Source organism: Misgurnus anguillicaudatus, unplaced genomic scaffold, assembly GCF_027580225.2.
Source record: "Misgurnus anguillicaudatus unplaced genomic scaffold, ASM2758022v2 HiC_scaffold_31, whole genome shotgun sequence".
Classification (NCBI taxonomy): Eukaryota; Metazoa; Chordata; class Actinopteri; order Cypriniformes; family Cobitidae; genus Misgurnus; species Misgurnus anguillicaudatus.
The window spans coordinates 4449873-4473380 of record NW_027395281.1 but is presented as its reverse complement, the minus strand read 5'-3'; positions in this window follow the sequence as shown (position 1 = coordinate 4473380).

Genomic DNA, 23508 nt, shown 5'->3' with positions numbered 1-23508 from the left:
AACCCACTTCTAGCCAAAATAAACCTGAATTTGGCTACGTGTCATTTTGCAAAAAAACAAAAACAAATTATCTGTAAATACTGTATTGTGTAAATACTACACTGTATAACGTGCAGCATTTACTTAAAACCTATGTGTAATATTCTTACAAAACTTTTTAAGGCTTATTTTTAACACAATCTATTTGAATAAACCATATAAAATTACCAAAAAAAAATAGTAAAATAAAACAATTAATTTCATTTGGACATTGCATCTAATCTAAACACTCTGTTCTAAAACGTAATTTTACAGCAAGCAAGAGAAAAAGAGAGAGCAAGGGAGGGAGACAATAATATTTATAGGACTATATATACATTTTTTTCTTTAGTATTTATGTGCAATTTGTTCTAGTTTTATATTTTCAGGAATGAAGTAAAAACAAAACTGAACAAGCAGGCAATCAGTGTTTGTTGTATTCATTTGTTTCTTTTTAATGACTTTTCATGTGTTTATTAAGCTACCACACATATATTTATATGCTTTATTTGTTGAAATGAAATAAATCCATTATTTCAGTCAAACTTGGCGTAGTGATATGGAACTGCAATGCAGTCAACAGACCTGGAACTACTTCATAGGTGTGCATTGACTGAAAACATTGCGCAGCCTTTGAGCGTTTCTCAACCAATGAAAACAAATAATTTATAAGCCCTGTTGTATAACTATAGATTTCTATTATTTCTTATTCTTTATTATCTTCTGTCTTTGTGTTTCACACAGAATGTCAAAGATGAAAGTGAGGTGATATATGCCACTGTCAACACCAGATCCTGATCAACTCTCTCTTATTCTGTTTAATATAAATTATGTTTTAATCACAGTTATTTTCATTCTGTTTTACCAAGTGTTCTATAACATATGATTTTATTTGAGTTTTAATATAATGTTACATTTTAATATAATGTTTGAATAATATATAATCTTTTAAAATACATTCTGTTTATTGTGTTTCTCTAAATGTGTGATTTCTCCTATAGCAATAAAGTCACATTCTTTATTTAGAAACTAATAGAAAATACTCCTGTGTCTCGACACATGTTTGTACAATAATGTTTGCTAGCCCTGCCTTTTTATTGTATTTTTGTAAAAGAGCACCTATTGTCTGAATCATGATTTTACATTTCCTTTGATGTGTAAGTGTGTATTAGTAGGGGAGAGCGGGGTATGTTGTCACACTTTTCACACTGTCTAACATTTACTGAGCACCATACATCAAAATGGTATAAATCTCATACCAAATGAAAGAAGGAAGTCTTGGGCACATATGTTGTATTCATAACATCTTTATATCTTATCTCATTACAGAGTTGTAGACTGTTGAATAGTGACTGTGCACTTGTGACAATTTGCCCCATCGGAGGGTAAGTTGTCACACTAGGGCGGGTAAGTTGTCACACTAGATTATCTAAAAATAAGAACACAACTACTTAATTGTGAATATTGATTTTAATTTTTAAACTCAAACCAAACTGGAAATATAAACATCCGTGCCTGGAGAATCTGGAAAAACAATTATTTCAATCCAAATAATGCACATTTCAATTAAGTGGCAAGACCACTTTACTTTGAACTTTGGTTCAAATGTTCTATGGCTTTCACATAAAACCAGATAACTGAATGGAACGCTGCAGATAACTTGCTTAACTTAACATGTTTAACCTCTGAACAAAACAGATGCCCTGTATGACTAATAGGACTCATCTCCAGAATCACAATTCTGACACACATAAATTGCCTGGCCTGAGGTGCAAGCATCATGGGCCCAATTGTTGCATTTTACACATTTTACCCAGGTCTCCTTTGGACGACTCTTTGAAAATGGCTCTACACAGACGAGGCAGAAGCACTCTTCATCATCTGATGATGACTCTTGCATGATTTTTCTTCTTTTAGCTGCCTTGTTTTTCATAGGTCCAGATTTCTGCTTCCCTTTCTTTTGAAACAGCTTTTTGCTAGATTGAGGCTTATTCTTTTCTATATCATGTTTTCTGAGCATGTTCGATGTGTTTGTTTGTACAGGGGCAAGTTGTCAGATGTGACGACTTGCCCCAAAGTCATTGAGACAACTTGCCCCATACTTACTTGTGTGCTAATGTTGTCTAAATCTCAAGTTTAGCTCATCATATCACTTTAGCTAAAGTATCAAAAGACACTTTACGGTCTCCTCTATTTTGTGCAAAATAATCATTTTAAACATTCACACCTAACAAAGTTGTATTGCATAAAATGTAAAGTGATTTTTTTTACTTTTTAAGCAGAAAAATAAGAAAATTGTGCTAACCTCAGATTACAGTGATCTTGACCACATGTGAACAGGAAGTTGACTATAGAAGAAGAAGTCACATAAAGTGGCTATTTGATTTTTGAGATATAGCCTCTAGTGTTGGAGTTATTAACAGTGTGACAACTTACCCGTGTGACAACTTACCCCGCTCTCCCCTACATGTTAACGATATACGTAAAGAATGAGTAAACAAAGAGTTATCGGTTCCAATGAAAATCTCATTGGAAAACGGTGGCGTTCGTTTGTGCTCGATTTGTGCCAGTTTGTGCCGTGCTGTAATAACTTCCGTTCGTGAGATACAAAAAAATTATTTTCGGTAGCAGTGATGTCACTCTCCACCCCATATTGTCCAAATCGAATCAAAACTGTAATGTATGTTATATCTGTAATACGTAGTGACGTGGGCATTACGTGATGTAAGCAGTACGTGGGGGGGGACACGTGAACGGGCTATGCAATAAAGCACATGTGTTCAGTTGTCATCTGTTGCAGTTTGAATTATTATATGGCGTCAGAAGTCGTAAATGCAAAGAAAGAAGAATGGCACAGTTACAGCCACCATCGAACCTATGTCTACAAGGAAACCTAGCCGAAAACTGGAAGATATGGTTTTAAAACCTGTTCCTAACGGCTAGTACTATAGCGGGAGAAAAAAAATCACAAAAAGTGCAGTGCGCCACATTTCTAAATGTCACGGGTGAGGAGGCAATACAAGTTTTCAATACTTTTGAATTGAATGATGATGAAAAAGACATAATCAACGTTCTCAAACAAAACTTCAAAGACTACTGTGAACCAAGAAAAAACCTACCTTACATCCGTCACATTTCACATCCGACATGCATAAAATGAAAGCAGTAAAATTCAAACAGAAAATTAAGAATATACCAAGAGAAATGCAACATGACTCTAGTGACAACACAAAATGCAACAGATGTGGGTACAAACATGAACAGAGAAAGAGTCCTGCCTATGGACAAACATGCAGATTGTGCAACAAAAAGAACCATTTTGCAAAAATGTGTCGAATTGTACATAAACAACCGAGAAAAAAGCACACCCTTGAACAGACAGAAGAACATGACAAAAGTCCTTGGCACGGTTGAAGTTCAGAAAAACAAATTGAAAAACATTCAAGCTCTCACCACGGAAATGTAGATAAAGAAAAATGGTGCTCAAGATTAGTGACATGCATGTGAAATTCAAGTTGGACACTGGTACAGAATGTAATGTAATCTCGTTAAAAAACGACAATATGCTGGGCATAACTGAGAAGCTGATTGAATCTAACTGCAAGTTACTTACGTACTCTGGACACCAGATGTCGCCATTGGGATAGAAACAACTAACATGTGAGTACAAAGTAAAAAAAAACACAAGATTCAGTTTCAGATTGTCCAGAAAGAGATGCACCTGCAATCCTAGTAAGATCCACATGTCAAGCACTAGGGATGATTAAGCAATATCGCTGGAGTAGGAGTGTGATATAGCTCTATATCATCACGGCTGTGATTAGGCCAGAGGCCTATGGCCTCGTGCCGGAAAATTCCAGAAATATTCCAGAAATGTATGGTTGTTGCATTTGGTTGCACTAATATAATATACTAATATAAATATATATGTATCTGGCCACTTTATTTTTGGTCATCTGCTAAGGTCTTCTATCCACTCCACTATTAGTACACGGATCTGGTAGCTGTGTTGAAAATGTTGATGTCAACTTTTTAAAATAACTTTCTCTGTGTTACTTCACTGCTGATTCTTGCCATACTTCCATTGCCAAACTGCGCGCGCATATGCTGACACGTCATCATTGTGTACAAACAGTAAATGGTCTATATTGCATTGCTGAAATACGGCTATACTTCACTAGATGTCATTGTTAGTCCACCGGCACAACTTCTAATGGGAATAATAAGGTTGAAAACCAAACTGCCAACTTCAAGCAAATTGTTGTCTCCAAAAGGAAGTAAGAAAGTTCAAAAACAACTTAAACAGAGACGGTTAAAGCAAAAATTGTACCATGACAAAACACCAAACAGCTGCCTGAGATATCACCAGGAGACAAAGTGAATGTTCAGCAAGGACAAATATCGAATCCTGCAACTGTTTTAAGGAAACATGACTTACCAAGATTGTATGTTCTTTGCATATCTTATGGAAAAATGTATAGAAGAAACAGAAAACATCCGTTAAAGACAAAAGAACAAGAGTTTCCTTCAACAAATGATCAAGATGACTTTGAAACAGAGTCAAACGCAAGTGCAACTCTGGAGAGAGTAATAAATCCAGACAAACTGTTGTGGTGAAATATACACATCAAGATTGTTCAAATGAAGGACAAATCAAACCAAACATCATCACAAGATCAGGAAGGGACGTTAAAATGCCTTCCCGATTTAGAGATTACAAAATGCACTAATTTGACTAAGGAATCTGAGTAAATAATACATATCAGAAATTATACAACAGTTCTTTCTGGTTCTCGAATCTGATTGGCTAAGACCTATGCGATATTGTGCTGATATCGGCACTGTAACCGCTTCACCTTTCGTATCATTCCGCCACCTAGTGAATGGAGGTCCTAAGCAGGCTCATCTCTGAATGGAAAAACACAGACGCCCTGTTTTTAAACACTCTCCGTTTGTCTCATTAGTTCACTAGCTCATAAATCAGTCTGTGAATCCCCAATCAGAAGTATTATTCCGTCAAAGATCAGCGCTCTTGGATGTTACGTTAAAGTTAATGGGAGAAATGTCTTGTCACATCGTGTGGACCATTAACACTTGGAAAGAGGAATATAAACACTCGTTTTTTTTCTGGAGCTATATGTCTTATCAGAACGCGAAAACACCGTGAAACAGCAGGTAAGCACCGCAGCTTTTAAATGTGGACATTGATCATTTACTTTATCGCGACGTGACTATTAAAACATGTTATGAGATATCGCCACTGATATATTTATAAGCAGCATGCAAAAACATCTCTCTGGCACTTATAAAAAAAACGTTTTATATAGTACTGACAAGAACAAAGTCTAATAATAATAATCGAGTGCTCGTATCACGTTAAGAATAAATGAGAAAGCAATAGTAACGTTATACAAGTATAGTTTTATTAACTTTTACCTCGCGCCAAAACAATAACAACACAAAAGACACTAAATATGAATAAAAAAACAAGTACTAGTTTGATCATGACACCAAATACTGCTGATTTGATCTCATTTTGACGATCATAAACAAACAAGGCCAACATGAGAGCCAGGGTATCTCTTTCAGAGATGTAGCCCAGAGAGGGCGGTGGTCAGCGGGGCGAGTGAACACTGATGTCCGCTCATGCTTTGGTTCTCATCCGTACCGAATCTCACTAAGCAAACGTTCAAACAGGCGCTATCTTTACTAATCGACTGCAGATTTAAATATAATACATATACATTCTCGACTGAACTAATCTTAAAACTACACTTTGTGACCACGAAACGGTAATATAAAGTAACGGCTTTTCCATCCATTGAGTTGTTATGAGCTTCAAAGCAGCCGAAAGTTTTACCTGTCATTCTGGCCGCCCTCAAATCCGTGGCGGAAGAAGTAGTTCTCAAACAAAGAGGCTTTTAAAATAACTCCGTTGTTGTTTTCTAGTTTTCGTTTTTCAAACGTGTGCCGTCGAACTGTTCAATAATTTATTTGTATGTTTTTCAAAACCATATTAAAACCATTATGAATAAAGGTTACATTTCTAAAGACTTGCGAGTTTTTCATGTGATATCTTTTGATAGTCATTAAAGCAATAAACCCCAAGAAGCCTCGTGTCTCTGGCCTAATCACAGCCGTGATGATATAGAGCTATATCACACTCCTACTCGAGCGATATTGCTTAATTACATATCAGAGTTATAATGCTTGTTTATTGTTGAGAGTTGTATTTCTCGAATCACTGCAGGATTTTTTTGATGTTATCTGCCTTTCGGTTTATGACAAGCAAATAAACAACACGTAGATTACCTAGAAAACCAAAACATTTGTTATTTTCGATGAAGTATTTGTTCAAGAGTTCAGTTTAGCAAGTAAACAAATAGAAACTGGCAGTAAAGTTCCGACCGCATGTTCTACGCGTAACCGCACATGCGTCAGATGAAACCGTCTATATTTCAAACCGAATTACTTTACGCTGCCTATGAAGGCTGTCTGAATGCGTTACCCGGAGCTGCCTTTATTCCTCCAAATTCATTGCTTCATGAGGCAGTAAAGCAACAAGTCAGCTGCCTTGGGTTTCATATGCAGATGATATTTCGCAGGTCACTGCAAGGCAAAGGTCAAGTGCGGTGAACACGTATCACTTGGAGCGTTGTGACGAGTACAAAACTGTTATGTGTCAACGCATGACCTTTCTCTCAAATGGATAAAAACTAAAGATCATATTGATGAGCTGCTTCCCACCCACTCCCCACAACAAATAATTGCATACAAATAATTTATTTGTATGTTTTTCAAAACCATATTAAAACCATTATGAATAAAGGTTACATTTCTAAAGACTTGGGAGTTTTTCATGTGATATCTTTTGATAGTCATTAAACAATAAATGTTTGTTATGTAAAAAGAAGTCATTTTGTGGTGCATGTAAGCAGGACAGGAAGAACCACCTGCAGACACACACAAACACACACACACACACACACACACACACACGCACGCACACACACATCCATCAGAACGAAACCACATTTCTTTTCAACCACGTTTTTTTTCAGATCTTCACATTTCACAGTTTTTTGCCCTTTATACAAACAAACAGATAAGAAACCACTAGTGATTCAGACTAGACACATTTAAGGCCCCCAACACAAAGTGTGCATTATGATATTTATCATTTGTAACCAGATGATTATAAATAATGTAGCTGACAGAAAATGAAGAATGCTGGAGTTTATTCAAGGCTTTGCATTTATTGTTTTTGTCATCACTGTTACTTATTTGCATGGGCGCGGGAAGTGGGTGTTGTGTTATTCTTTATATATTGATCCGACACACGGTATTTGATCTAGATGAGGATTTTTATTAACTTATTGCAGGAAACAATATTGCCGGTACTCTCCCAGCATCAGTGCACACACTAGACTTCCTAAACACTCCTTTACTTCCAGTGATTGACATATGCCGTAGCCAATAGGAACACAGTATCTCAAAACAGTAACATATGATTGGCTCTTAGCAAAGCCTAAGAATACTACAGTGGGGGTGCTTCAGGTGCTGCAGCACCCCCTGGTGGCAAAGATTTAAAACTGGAATGACCATAAAATGATAGCTTAAATATCTCTGATTGTTGTTTTTTACTCTTCCAAGACATTTTGTATGTCATGTTTGGGCAGTGTGATGAAGAGAGAATTATTAATTTAGTAATTTTAAAATGATTTAATTTATTTCAGTGTGTATTAGCAAATCAAATTTGTTTTGACGACGTGATTGCGATTCAGCTGATAAGCTGTGTATACGTAAGCATAACACACAAGCACACACACTCACAGCCACATAGAACGAATTACTATCTGTAGCCTATCTATCAGCTTTGCAATGTCTCAGAAGAGAATTTTTGTATTTTTCAATCACACAGCCCAAAAGTCCCGAGAACTAGCATTATTTCTCCAAATGACTCCTTATCCTGCATATCAGAAAAAGGTAATTTTTTCAAAAACTATTTAAAAATATAGCCAAATTGTTTCGCGGTGTTTAACGCACATGTAAATGTAACAGAACATTTAAAGTAAACATTTAAAGTAAAAAAGATTGAATTAAATTATTAAAACCACATGAAAGGAACTAAATTGTAAAGCCTCGATGTACAATAAGGAACATGTGCATTTAAGAGTGGTGGGTATTTAAAAAATTAATATAAATTATTCCCGAAATTATGCATCGATTTTAATGTTAAACATCTATAAATCCAAATGAATACATATGGAATATATTCCAACAATTTAGGATATGATTTGGTTTGAATTTTAAGGTCGAAAAAAATCTTCTTTTTACACCGCCGTGCAGGATATGGCAAACTGAAACAAAACTTAAGACAAAAATATTACATTTACGTTTAAAAAATAGAATAAAATGAAACCCGTGAATTGAAAGGTCCACTAATTGCCTTAGCTCGAGTGATGTCAATAAAGTTTCCATGTTAAAATTTATAAATATTAAAACTTAAAAAAGCAAATGAAAACAAAGGCGGCATAGGCTATGGCACGAGTGAGAATGTATAACTGGTTCCATTCCTCCGACTTTCCTCCAAACTTGCTTAAAGTGAATTCTCCTGTTTTTCTTTTTTTCTTTACATCTTCAAACTCCATGTTGCACTTAAGCTTCATCATACAGAACAGCAGCGTGACGGGTGCCAAAGGAGACTCCGCACATGACTCACGTTGCATTTTGTAACTTTTACAAATCATTTTGTAATTTGTGTAACTTTTTGGACACATTTGTTACTTTGGCCTAAATATAGTCTATATATAATATTTCTGATTATATGGCATAGTTTTCTCCCCACCCAATGAGGCTAATAAAGTAATGATAAAGAATATGCTTAATCAACCGTCCGGCCCGGCCAGAGGATAGTAGCAGAAAATAAGGACCCTGGCAGAGAATCTAAACTCTAAAATGTTGCAATAGGCTATATAGTTTGTATGTATGCACCGTCAGCTCAGCTTTACATTATGGATGGGAGGTGCAAGTGAGTTTTTAAAAGAAAACATAGGTAGAGTGGTCTGCAGAATAAAAAGCTTGTGAACAACTTTAGAATTCTATAACTCTATACAACCCCCCCCCCCCCTCGCTGCATCCGCACCCCCTACCGAAAATATCTTTCCACGCCTCTGCTTATTTGTGAGATAATCTTTTTGATAATGTGACCATTACAGCTGAACATCACAGTTTTGTAACCATTTATCATCTGTTTTGCAGTGATGACTTCGATGGATAAGTTGCTTCTTTCTCAGTAGGACATTATTATGCTTAAATGTGTTAACCACAAGTTTCAACGAATGTTTCTGTGAACCTCAGACATCATTTTTCCAACCCCAAGAAAGCCAGAGGTATCAGGCGTGAATCTTAAAAACACTCTCTGTCAAAACCAATTTTTTTTTTTAAATTCAGTGATTATTTCTTGCAGTATTATATACGTTGCATATTCATAAACATTGCAGTATTTTAAGCTACATATACTGAACCCTGTTATAAAGCACAAAGACGTCAGGAGTGCAAGTGCAACACGTGCATGCACAGAAAACTGTGCATTACTGCAAAGCTCATGAGATAGTGGACGGACGAAACCACAACAACATCAGCAGCGACAAAGATTTAAGGACAGCTGTGACCTGTATTAATAACACATTATCACTGTATCTCCAATATGAAGATGTCTCTTAAGTTTGTTTTCTGCTGTTTGTACTTCACTGGTAAGTTATTGCTTTTATATTTCACTTTTTTAGATGATACAAATTAATAAATAAAATCTTAAATGATTATTAGAAATGTTAATGATATTTTGCATTAAGGATCTCTGCTTTATCATGGACCGATACGAGCAAACGTTTAAAGTGTAAAGACGGTCAAGGTTTCTTGATGCTGTTTATATAGTTTCGGTGAAACCATCCTCTATAAAAACATTTACAATATACTGTGAACTTATTATTGAGATCTTAAGACACACTGTAAGAATTTTTTGTTGAATCAGCTCAGATTTACATGTCAACTTACTATTATTTTTCTTAACTTCTTTAACTCTGGGACCCTGTACCGAGTCCAGAATTATCTTATTTTGACATAATATAAAATATTCCTTTAATTTTTAATGGTCTGTAATGGACCCAGTACCACATATGAGATACAGTTTGAAAGCTTAGACTCTCTACTTTCTGCAGATATGCATTACTTTGAGATATGTTTTACTGTAAGAAAGTTAGTTAGACTTAATTTACACTATCACCCCCCCCCCCATATTTTTTTATATGATTTAATATTCACATATTTCATATTTTTCAAGTATGACAAACATGGGCAAGTCTTATATCAAATGAAAGCTCTCATTCTCAGGAATAAGGCTACAGCATTATTTTTGTCCTATTATTAACACATATCCAACAATTGTCGAATGAATAATAAGGTAAAAAATCGTCTTTTGTAAACATATGGGAAACTTGAGTGTGGACTGCCTCAGATAGCACAGATAGCCACAAATGATACACCATCTTTTCTCTTAGGTCCTACTCTAAACAATGAGTCCATTCACAGCATTTTCTTTGGTTGTGTGCATAATTAATCCCTTGCTATTTATTATATGTGCAAAACAAAAAAAATTAATATTTATATGAAAAATGTATTTTCGCACCCTTCAGTAAAATGAGAATAACTTTTGAATGCGACATGCTAAAGAGTTCATTCTTTTTTTGGGTGTTTACTGTCTGCTGCTGCTAACAACCAGAACTGTCTGCTGTCTGCTAGATCAGTGGTTCCCAAACTTTTTCAGTATGCGGCCCCCCTTGTGTATGGTGCATTCCTTCGCGGCCCCCCAAAGAAATTTGTGACAAAAAACTGTTCTAAAACTCAACATTTTAATAAAAACAAACATTACATTTTTCAAAAAAGTAGTGCTTTTGGTTAGTAGCTTTATTTTTTTAGGTTTAATTACACAAACTTCATGATAACTTAATGTATTTCATAATATGTCATAAAACTGGGGCCCCCCTGGCAACATCTCACGGCCCCCCTGGGAGCCCCGGCCCCCAGTTTGAAAACCACTGTGCTAGAGCACCCAGAACCAGAGTTATACACTATCAGAGACAGTATTTATGACATAAAAAAAGAAAATTTGGTGTTTTATCATATGTAAACCACATAAATAACAATATTTGTCACAAACAGCAGATTTTTCTGTAACTTCAAAGGGTTTTCTTTAAAATGATATTGCATTTATTCCACTGTATGTGGTTATGGGAGCACTTCAAATGTTTTTAGGCAGAAATTGTATACAAAAAGCGTATTATTCCTCCCATCAGTTGGAGTAAAATAACTTTTGCATTTATAATGATAGAGAAAAAATTCCTTTTTCCTCTATAAGCTGGCAATTGCTGGAATCAAACAAAACTGTCTGCAGGTTTCGTTCCCACTCAGGGCCAGAGTTATACATTTTTAAATACAGACTTTAGAAAAAAAAAACACCAAAAAGCGCCTATTTATTTTTGTGTTTATTAGAGGACTGACAACACATACAACCATGTTGAGCACTTTTAACAGCGTTTTATGTAATTTCAAAGGGTTTCCTGTAAAATGATACCAAATTTTTGTATGTGCACCTCTGCTTGTGGGTATGAGAAGCTTTTGAAATTGGGTAGGCCAAATCCAGGCGAAAATCCCCAAAATAGCCTCAGAGTGTAAGAGATGAGTTGCTACAACACTCTAAAAACAAACGGTGCTAAATAGGCTCATAAGCATACGGGAACCATTTTAAGTGCCATATAGCACCTATGTAGAACCATGTGGTGCTAAAGTGGTGCTATATCACGCCATATGGTTCTTCATAGGTGCTATATACAATAGGTGCTCAACCCAGTATTTCAAAATTATGTACCTATAGTCACATAAATTTGTCTTTTCCGTGACACTGACATGTTTTTCCACCTTTTTGCGTGAACATGTCACATATTTGTTTACGTGTCACTGTCATGTATTTGTTACTAAACTGTTTTGTCCTATTTTCAAACCATTGTCGCTTCGGTTTAGGGTTAGATTTACATAAAATGGCATGCTTACCAAAACCCAACTCTAACCCAAATGCCAGACGACAATGGTTTAAAAATCATAAATTATAAAAAATAAATCATGTAAAAGGTATAAACCAATTAGGGATGTGTCATTTTTTCATTTCGATTAATCCATAGGTCTGAAGAACGAGTACTCGATTAACTGGGGGCGGGGCAATCAAAGGGGCGGGGCGTATATGTCATGGTGAAAATGAAAATATTTTTATTAAAAACACTCAAATAAATCTTAATTTTGAAGAATCTATGACGGAACAATGAACAAATACTAGATTCTTAATTAATTAAATGTTTTTAACAGAAACCTCTAACAGGAAAAGCTGCGTGATGAAGTGAAACTAAAGGGTTAATAAATACAAACTGAAGCGCTTTCTATATGACGCACTCTACATAATATTAAGCCTTTATACAACATAAATGGATTATACAACATATATCTGCACAAAATGCAGGACTTCTACTAAGTTTTCAACTAAGTTATGTACAGAAAGTTTAACTCCCGTTGTGGATGTGCACTATTTACAGCGCGCTTTAAACACGTCCAGTCAAAGCTTCATAATATTAAGCAGCTTTAAGTCTTTTGCTATCATTTTAGCGCTTGTCACTTAGCTGTGTCGTGTCATCCCCTTACCTGTTCTCAGTCAAGATGTAATGTTAATGCTTGTATGGCTCTCTGGTATCTCTTGGCATTTGATGTTTAAATATAAGATGATAACCCATCGAACTTTTGACGGCGCTGTACATTTTGCACCTGACCGTCTGTATTTCCGAAAATCACGGCATCCTTTTAAACCACACAGCAAAATCCCCGGTGTTAAATTAACACCGGCTCGGTGTTTATATGGGTACCACCAGCAGGGTGTTAAAAGTAACACCGAAGCAGTGTTAGAGTTAATTAGATAATTAAGCAATCATTTGAGTGATTATTTGATTATTGAAGACACCTGATGATAATGAGCTGAACTACATCTACAACTTCCAGTCACTGCCTTAGATAAAATCAACTGAAAAGACATCTCTCTTATTACAAACCAGACTGACTTTTGTCTACTTTGAAATTGTTTGGTCACCATTATGGTGATCAGTGGTTCCTTTAGTTGGGCAGTTTGACTCTTGTTTTCTTTTTGATGTCTTTGCAACAGTGTTTACTGAACACATTATTTGTTGTAAAGGTTGTTAAAGCAAAGTTTATTAAGTTTTTATAACAGAGATTGTAGATTGAAGTAAATTGTTTACACAGTCAAAAAATTCGGTATTCATGGAAAATAAAATGTTGACCAAATATATGTGCTCTAATGGTTTTAACTTACAGAGCTTTTCAAATTTTATTGTTAACAATACTTTCCGGAAAGTTTGTATTGTGCCTCATGTGCAGATATCATGAATCACCTCATTAATCGCAACAAGGGTGACATAATTTATGTTGCAATGCATGATGGGAGTCATGAGTTTTATACTATGGTGGATCCCAGCATGCTTTGCAACATTATGTTTGTCACCATGATTCCGATTAGTGGGGTGATTCATGATATCTGCACGTGAGGCGAAAAAGTATTTCCAGCAAGTATTTAACAATAAAATTTGAGAAGCTTGATCTGAGGAAAGCTATGTTACTGAAGTCCAATAGAGAATATATATTTGATCAACATCTAATTTTCTATGAACACTGAATTTTTTGACTGTGTAAACAACTTACTAAAATCTATAATCACTGTTATAAAAACTATATAAACTTTGCTTTAACAACCTTTACAACAAATAATGTGTTCAGTAAACACTGTTGCAAAGACCTCGAAGACAGAAACAAGAGTCAACCCACCCAATTAAAGGCACCACTGATCACCATAATGGTGACCAAACAATTTCAAAGTAGACAAAAGTCAGTCTGGTTTGTAATAAGAGAGATGTCTTTTCAGTTGATTTTATCTAAGGCAGTGACTGGAAGTTGTAGTTGTAGTTCAGCTCATTATCATCAGGTGTCTTCAATAATCAAATAATCACTCAAATGATTGCTTAATTATCTAATTAACTCTAACACTGCTTCGGTGTTACTTTTAACACCCTGCTGGTGGTACCCATATAAACACCGAGCCGGTGTTAATTTAACACCGGGGATTTTGCTGTGCATAGTGCCTCAGTGATGTGAGGTGTGGCCGACTTCACGGGATCTGCAAGATCGGCGGGTTGCCGCCCATTGCGTGGATCCGCGGGTTGCCGCGTGGCCGGTGCGCGGAATTATCTGTTTGTTTTTTAATCATGCATGGTTATGTCATACGCCGGTCTGCGTAGCTCAACACGACGTCAAACACGCATCTCTAGACCCAGTCTTTACTGCCACAGGTGCCTGTAACACTAAGACACCCATATGCCGCCATAACCACAATAAATAAATAAACCCAAGTGATCATCGTTTTCGTGAACGATCATCGATGCCACGTTAGAGTACTCGAGCAATCGCCCATCCCTAAAACCAATACTTAAAGTGACTTACTAACTCAAACTAACCCTAAACCGAAGTGACAATGGTTTGACAATAGGACAAAACAGAGTAACAAAAACGTGTCAGTGTCACGGAAAAGACTAAATTACGTGACTATAGGTACATAATTTCGTGATACAGGGTTAAGGTGCGGTTTAGCACTAAGTAAATTTAAGTATTCGTATTTTATCATTTTTATTCTGGAAAATATAAATTCCAAAGCATATTATCATAATTTTTATTTCACTACATTTCATAATTTCAGGTTTTTGGAGTATATTTAATATTTAAGTAAACATTTAGGTTTTTGTACTTTTACTAGAAAGTAAAAGTACACAATTTTATGTAATTATGTATTAAATAAATTTTAATATGCAACATAAAAGGATTACACCGTATGATTCTATGCTTTAGAATGTAGTGAACATTTTTTAGTAAAGTAAATTTTTTCACAAGACAAACACTTGGAAAATTTACTCAAAGTACTCAAGTAGTGTCCGCCTCTAGATTTTTAGTCCTATTTAGCACCATTTGTTTTAGAGTGAACTTATAAAATGAAGTTGACTTTTTAACTATATTTTATAAGTTATAACAACAATTCATCTCCAGTCAAGATAAAATTAGTATGTTGAAAATATTCGTAAATCGTGGTGATTTTTTACAGTGCAGTAATTTAATTTATTTATTTGTTTAACTGCAGGAAATATTTTGTCTCGAGTTGTTTTATTGTAAAAAAAAAAATGCGGCGTGAAGTTGGTTTTGCAAGTCAATACTATTTTAAGTTTAATAATATAAAATATATTGCAATATAAAAGGATTACACAGTATGATCCTATGCTTTAGAATGTAGTGAACATTTTATAGTAAAGTAAGAACGGTATTGAGGGATATTAATACGTTTAAATAATGATAATTTCTTATCTACAATAGTTTTAAGCATGGCTGACAGATGAAATGCTCCACATAGAGAGTTTGCGTCTGTGAGCCGTGCAGCGCCCCCGCGTGGCGGCACTTTGTATTTAAAATATAAGGCATTAACCGCCCAAACCACAGCTACCCGAATAAATGCCCCTGACTCACAGATTAATACATATATTTGTGGTTATCGATTATATTGTTAAAGGACAAGTTGGATATTTTACACTTAAAGCCCTGTTTTCAGATTGTTTATGATGAAATAGAAAGGTTTTGACTGAAATTTCGACAACAAATACCCCGAGAATTTTCGGGTATTTGTTGTTTCACCTCCCACCTCTACAATGGGTATATAGGTGCACTGGAACAATCCTTCCTAAAATGCATTAAACTTTCGTTTACAAAGACGAGAAACTCACCGAGTGGTCAGGGGTGTTCACTGATATGCTCACACAAAAATCGCTGCAAAATACGCACTCCACAATTTTCACCATAATTTTTACTCCACTACATTTCATAATTTCAAGTTTTTGGTTTATATTTAAGTACATTAAACATCTACTTTTTTTACTTTTACTTAAAAAGTACTTTAGTACTTTTACTCAAGAAAAGTAAAAGTACACACATTTTATGTAATTAGGTATTTAATTAATTTTAATATGAATAAATTGGCTGTGAGAATTTTTATTCCAAATAGCGGCCGCGCTACTGAAGCGCCATCTAGTGGCTGTTTGTGAAATGTAATCCAATGTGATCTGGAATAAATACTGCGCCAGTAATTGCAACCGTAAGCTGCACAAAATACGGGCATAGTTTCCGTTAACTCCAATTGAATCTGGTGCTAGCGTACAGTGAGTACGGATGGCTCCCGCGAAACTGACGTTTCGACACTGTGACTGTCGAGATCCCAAAGCGTAGATGTTTCGATGTTCCTCTCCACTAATAAGCTGGGCTGCGTTCAGCCCCGACAAAACGTTGCACAACGTTTATTAAACAGAAACGGTGATGCGTTGAACGCCCTGTTGTGATGACGTAAGAGTTGCAACTACGGTAGCTGAGAGGCCATTCTTTGTGTTCTTTTTTAAATGTTTCTGAAGCCTGATGAAATCGTTATAAATGTGTGTTTAATACTGTAAAAGACCCTCAATGTTACAGTCACTGACCTTGCTGTCCAGAATGAAAGGCAACATTCCAACTTGAACCCATTGAGCGAGCTGTCTCTTTACTACCGCGTGGTTTTATACATCCTGCCGCTGATTGGGCCGACATTTCTGACACACCCACCAAACAAGAGAAAACGCTTCTAAAACCTGTTGCATTCCGTTGCACACCGTTTAAAGGAAACATGTCGTTCAACCCGGAAACCGTAGCAAAACGTTGCGCACCGGTGTGAGATTGAACGTGCCCCAGGTGTGTGGTGGGCATTCTGGCGCAATATGGCTGCCGTCGCATCATCCAGACTGTAAAAAAGATGGACGACGCCTGTTCGCTCTCTTCCATTGGTGAAAAGTGAAGCCTCCAGTTGCCCGATATGGCGCTGACATCTTGGGTCTTGAGTCTGCGCAATAGCGATTTCGGGACCAGTCATGCGCAGTAGTGAGCAGGAAGGGAAGGCGCGAAGTCAAAACCCCGCCCTCGCTCTCGTAGAATGCGCATATCACACGATTTCACAGCTGTCAATCATGACGTGACACCACCGTTTTTATATCATTAAATAACTAACTAAACACAAACCTATTTTAAAAACAAACATTTGAATTTACATCAGCATGATAAAAACTACAGTAAATGACAGAAACCAGCTTTGGAAAAAAAATAATTGAAGTGTAATTAATTTTTTTAGTTGGTCTCAAGTCCCATTGAATAACATGGGGAGGCGGGCTTTATGACCTATACTGGGACCAGTCACTGGGGGGCGATCGAGACGTTTTGGCTTTACTTTTCAGGGCTTGTGCGGCACGCTTGCATCCAGGTGGATGCTGCACATTAGTGGTGGTTGAGGAGATTCCCCCATTCATATGCAAAGCGCTTTGAGGTCTGCAGAAAAGCGCTATATAAATGTAACAAATTATTATTACTATTATTATTAAGTGTCTTGTGTGAGAATTTTTTCAAAGGCTGGAGAAATTATATGTAAAAAAGAAGCTGGTTGAGTTTATCAACAAGAAAATTTATATATTTGAATAAAGATCTTTATATGTAAACAATGTGGCATATTATGGCTTGATATATTTTATGAATCTCTTATTTATTTGGTATATCTCTATTCCTTTTTTTTATTATTAAATAGACCCGAATAGCCTATAGTTATAGACAATTGTGAGCCTAAAAGCTCATGTAGTTGTCAAACAGATGTTAAAACAACAAAAAGTTATGTAACTTCATTGTGACGACGACGGTAATAGTAATTGGTTTTTCAGGGGTTCGATCCAATGGGTTTTTGCATGAGAGTCAAGGACACTATCCACTCTCCCACCTGATCACTTGATTCCAATAGCATCCAGCTGCAGCCCCGCAGACTCACCTCCGGCTAGACACCAGTGGCTGGACACCAGTGGATAGACAGCCTACGTCATTTCCGTTTCGCCGCTAATTTCCGTTTTCACCGCTGGATGAACAGCAATTTTATTTCATATTTTCACATCTTGATAGACAGCATATTTTTTCATATTTTCACCTCTGGATAGACAGCATATTTTTTTTATATTTTTACCAGTGCATAGACATTCTTTGCAGGCTTAATTGCACACGTCTTTTCCGTATTGTCATTTTACTTTAATGACTTAAAATATATAATATAAAATCTGTATGCAAATTGAAATATGATATTTATCATATCTCTTTACATAAAAAATTCTCAATAATATGCTTAATATGCTTAATATAACATCAATAATTCATGCAAACTGCATTCACAAGAACCACCTTGAAAATATATATTGTTCAGATCATTTCAATTTTTTTGTGACTTAAATTCAGTCTAGATCAATGGACTATAACGTTTTGTCATTACAACAGACTTACATGTTAATTGACCACAGTTTTTTTTGTAAATGTAACCCACTTCTGTTTTTAAAATATACGTAGATTCACACGATCAGACAATTTACCAAACAATCCAGATCAAATTAACACTTCGTGGTTTTGCAATATTAATTGGAAATTACACACATCTTAGTAAAATTAGACAAATCTGACCATCAGAATGAAGATGCAACAGTCAGGCCCGTAAGGTTGTGGGGGAAGTCCCGATTTCAAGAGAAAATAAAACATGTACAGTTCCAAAAAAACGATTGCACACTGTGTGTGCACACAACCTTCCTTCCCCCTAAAACTGGCTAACTTAGCTAGTGTCACCAGGGGCACGTTCAATCTCACAACGGTGCACAACGTTTTGCTACGGTTTCCGGGTTGAACGACACGTTTCCTGGAAACGGTGTGCAACGGAATGCAACAAGTTTTAGAAGCGTTTTCTCTTGTTTGGTGGGTGTGTCAGAAATGTCGGCCCAATCAGCGGCAAGATGTATAAAACCACGGGGTAGTAAAGAGACAGCTCGCTCAATGGGTTCAAGTTGGAATGTTGTCTTTCATTCTGGACGGCAAGGTCAGTGACTGTAACATTGAGGGTCTTTTACAGTATTAAACACACATTTATAACGATTTCATCAGGCTTCAGAAACATTTAAAAAAGAACACAAAGAACGGCCTCTCAGCTACCGTAGTTGGAACTCTTACGTCATCACAACAGGGCGTTCAACGCATCACCGTTTCTGTTTAATAAACGTTGTGCAACGTTTTGTCGGGGCTGAACGCAGCCCAGGTGACTACGATAGGGCGGAACCAAAAGTGGCGGAGAAGGGTTCCGCCTGAAGATGGTTTCCGCCCGGGCCCGATTTTTAAAGCACCTTTCACTTTTTAGTCTCCCTAGCAACACAGATTATGAGGAAACGAGCAACAGGTGTGGCGAATGAAGCTGGCAATCCATGATTGGAAGAGAGGGAAAAGGCAAGACATATAAAGAGGCCAAAAGATGCACGAAGAAAAGCGTTGTTTCGGGCACGAGCTCCTTTTTACTGCCTAGGGCAGACCTGTTCACACGCTCCGTCCTTAGAGGAGCCGGAGGGCGCTGTTGATCCACGGAAGCGCTTATAGCGCGAGGAAAGAGTGCGGCAGCCCAGAAAAGCGAGAAGGACGGAGCGGTGGAAATTAAAGGAGCACTACACCGGAGCGTGTGGTTGGTGGCACTTTGTGCATACGTTGCTTGTGCTCGTTGCTACGGTGGAGATCGGCTGGGTTGACTCACATTTATCCCTCAGGGAAGACGAGAGGTTGAAGACGTTGGAATACGGAAGTTATCGAGTGATTTGGATGTGGAGAAGCAAACACGACGCTGTTGGATGTATATTGGGAAATCGGTTGGACAACCAAGTGTTACCGGCCCTGCGGAGACTGAATGCGTAGGTGAGCCGAAGAGGTAACTAGGAGATATAGAGGGGCGTTGTGGAACATATTTACCTGTGAAATCTTTTCTCTTTCTCTGGCGTGTACAACGCCCAACCCGCCTCTCAAGCAGCCAAGACCTAGGCGGCCAAGCCTTAACTTCACGTGGAGTGCGTGTGCAGAGTGCTGTGGTGAGTGTGACTTTTACCGTGTGTTTCACTAAGCTTGCTGTGTGTGTGCTGTATTGACAGTAACTGAAGCCGCCCGGGCCCCGTGCAGATTGTGCGAAGAAATAGCACGTTGAGGCCCGAGCCAGAGGAGAGAACCCAACCATTACCTATGTTCGCAGTAACGCCTCGAAGAGGATTAAACAGTGTCAGTAGTGAGAACCCAGTACCTCTGTCTCCACGAATGCTTGGAAGGAACCAAAGGCCCCAGTGTTGTGAGTAACATTACCTGAGCAGTGTATCACTTACCTGTGTTTGCAGTAACACCTCGAAGAGGATCAAACAGTGTCAGTAGTGAGAACCCATTACCTCTGTCTCCACGAATGCTTGGAAGGAACCAAAGGCCCCAGTGTTGTGAGTAACATTACCTGAGCAGTGTATCACTTACCTGTGTTTGCAGTAACACCTCGAAGAGGATCAAGCAGTGTCAGTAGTGAGAACCCATTACCTCTGTCTCCACGAATGCTTGGAAGGAACCAAAGGCCCCAGTGTTGTGAGTAACATTACCTGAGCAGTGTATCACTTACCTGTGTTTGCAGTAACACCTCGAAGAGGATCAAACAGTGTCAGTAGTGAGAACCCATTACCTCTGTCTCCACGAATGCTTGGAAGGAACCAAAGGCCCCAGTGTTGTGAGTAACATTACCTGTGCAGTGTATCACTTACCTGTGTTTGCAGCAAAGCCTCGAAGAGGACCAAGCAGTGTCAGCAGTGAGAAACCCTTTACCTCTGTCTCCACGGATGCTTTGGAGTATATTAAAGGTCCAGTAGTGTGAGTAACCTACCCGTGCAGTATATCACTTACCTGTGTTTACAGCAACGCCTCGAAGAGGACCAAGCAGTGTCAGTAGTGAGAAACCCTTTACCTCTGTCTCCACGGATGCTTTGGAGTATATTAAAGGTCCAGTAGTGTGAGTAACCTACCTGTGCAGTATATCACTTACCTGTGTTTGCAGCAACGCCTCGAAGAGGACCAAGCAGTGTCAGTAGTGAGAAACTCTTTACCTCTGTCTCCACGAATGCTTTGGAGAGAACCCAAGGCCCCAGTGTTGTGAGTAACCTACCTGTGCAGTATATCACTTACCTGTGTTTGCAGCAATGCCTCGAAGAGGACCGAACAGTGTCAGTAGTAAGAACCTCCTACCTCTGCCCCAACGTATGGCCTGGAGGCGAGAAGAGGAATATTGTTTTAAACTGCCCTTCCCCTTTCCCCTTATGTTTTAATTATTTAATAAAAACTCAGTTTTGTGATAATTCACGTGTCTGTCTGGTCATTGGGGTGGTCTTGGGAACCTCCTCGAGGTGGGAACTAGAGAGGGGCGTGACCCTTTAGTCATCTTGGGTCCGCCCCGGCCGTGACACTAGTTTGTGCATTTGAATTCTGACATGACCAATAAATCATCGACAGTTTATTATTTTTTTCTTACCGCCGACATGTGTATGCGCGCGTCAAATTTGAAAAGTGAATGACGATACGGAAATGACGTCAACTGTCCATCCACTGGTGTCCAGCCACTGGTGTCTAGCAAGAAGTGAGTCTGCGGGGCTGCAGCTGGATACCTCTCCTTGATTCACTCAAGCAACATGTGGGATACAATTTGTCAGCGCTCGTCTAAAACCTTGTCAAGGCTGCTCTATGGCAAAACGTGTAAATGACCACTAGGTGTCACTGTGGAGGCGATTTCGATCGATGTTTCGAACAATTGAGTCAACAGTTTCAATGTTTCACGAAGCCTCGCTCTGCCCATCACTAATTGTCAATAACTAAGCTGGTCTATTTAATAAATAAATTGAATAGAGATAAATACACTACGGAAGCCGAGAGAGGCCATGCACTATTATTATTTTTGCTTGCTTGTTTTCTCGTGATCACGACTTAATTTCTCGTTATCTCGAGATAACAAAAGTTGTTTTCTCGTGATCTCGACATAACAAAAGTTGTATTTTTGTGATGTGATTAAAGCTTACGTGTACTCGATGTTTTGTTTGTAAACAGCAAAACCATATTTTGCTAAATTAGACTGGATGAAATAGATTTGTCAATATTTACAATTTTACAGTGGTGAATTTAGGGACCGTCTTTAAGTTACTCAAGACACGTTTCTACTTTTAACAGCATTTAAATGGAATGACTGAAAGTCAACAAACAGTCACAAAACCAACGTGTTTATGTGGTTGTCAGCTATAATGCACACTTTTTAGATTGTTGATATTTATTTAAATAAACTGTTAAATACTATTGAAGATAGAAACGTGTACAGTATTACTTTAGAGATGGTCCCTAAATTCACGAACATGAACCGTCCAACTTTATTTATTTATTAAGTATACACATTAGCTACACGTGTGGTTACGGCGAAGACCCCAGCTCATATACATTAGCAGTCCACTTCAAAATACACTAAATATTATATTGACAGGAAATTACATTATGACATTTGGATTATCATGTCAGGATAACGAGAAAACAACTTTTGTTTTCTCGAGATCATGAGAAAATTAAGTCGTGATCACGAAAAAACAACTTGTAATTTCTCGTGATCACGAGAAAACAAGCAAGCAAAAATAATAATAGTGCATGTCCTCTCTCGGCTTCCGTAATACGCACATAAACAATAAGAAATTAATAAAATACTTTTTTACAGATTATTTCTCCAGCCTTTAAACAACTCCTCTCACAAAAACCCACAAGGTCAATATGCGTTTATTTCACTTTTATACAGATGTGCGATTGTGTTGTCTGTTCCCAACCATGCCAATCAGACGCTGATTAGGCAGACCACACCTGGGGCACGTTCAATCTCACACCGGTGCGCAACGTTTTGCTACGGTTTCCGGGTTGAACGTCATGTTTCCTTGAAACGGTGTGCAACGGAATGCAACAGGTTTTAGAAGCGTTTTCTCTTGTTTGGTGGGTGTGTCAGAAATGTCGGCCCAATCAGCGGCAAGATGTATAAAACCACTCGATAGTAAAGAGACAGCTCGCTCAATGGGTTCAAGTTGGAATGTTGTCTTTCATTCTGGACGGCAAGGTCAGTGACTGTAACATTGAGGGTCTTTTACAGTATTAAACACACACTTATAACGATTTCATCAGGCTTCAGAAACATTTAAAAATGAACACAAAGAATGGCCTCTCAGCTACCGTAGTTGCAACTCTTGCGTCATCACAACAGAGTGTTCAGTGCATCACCGTTTCTGTTTAATAAACGTTGTGCAACGTTTTGTCGGGGCTGAACGCAGCCCAGATGAAACACTTTAGGTGTGTTCGACATCGGTTGTGGCTGGATGTAACCGATCGGCGAGATTAGCT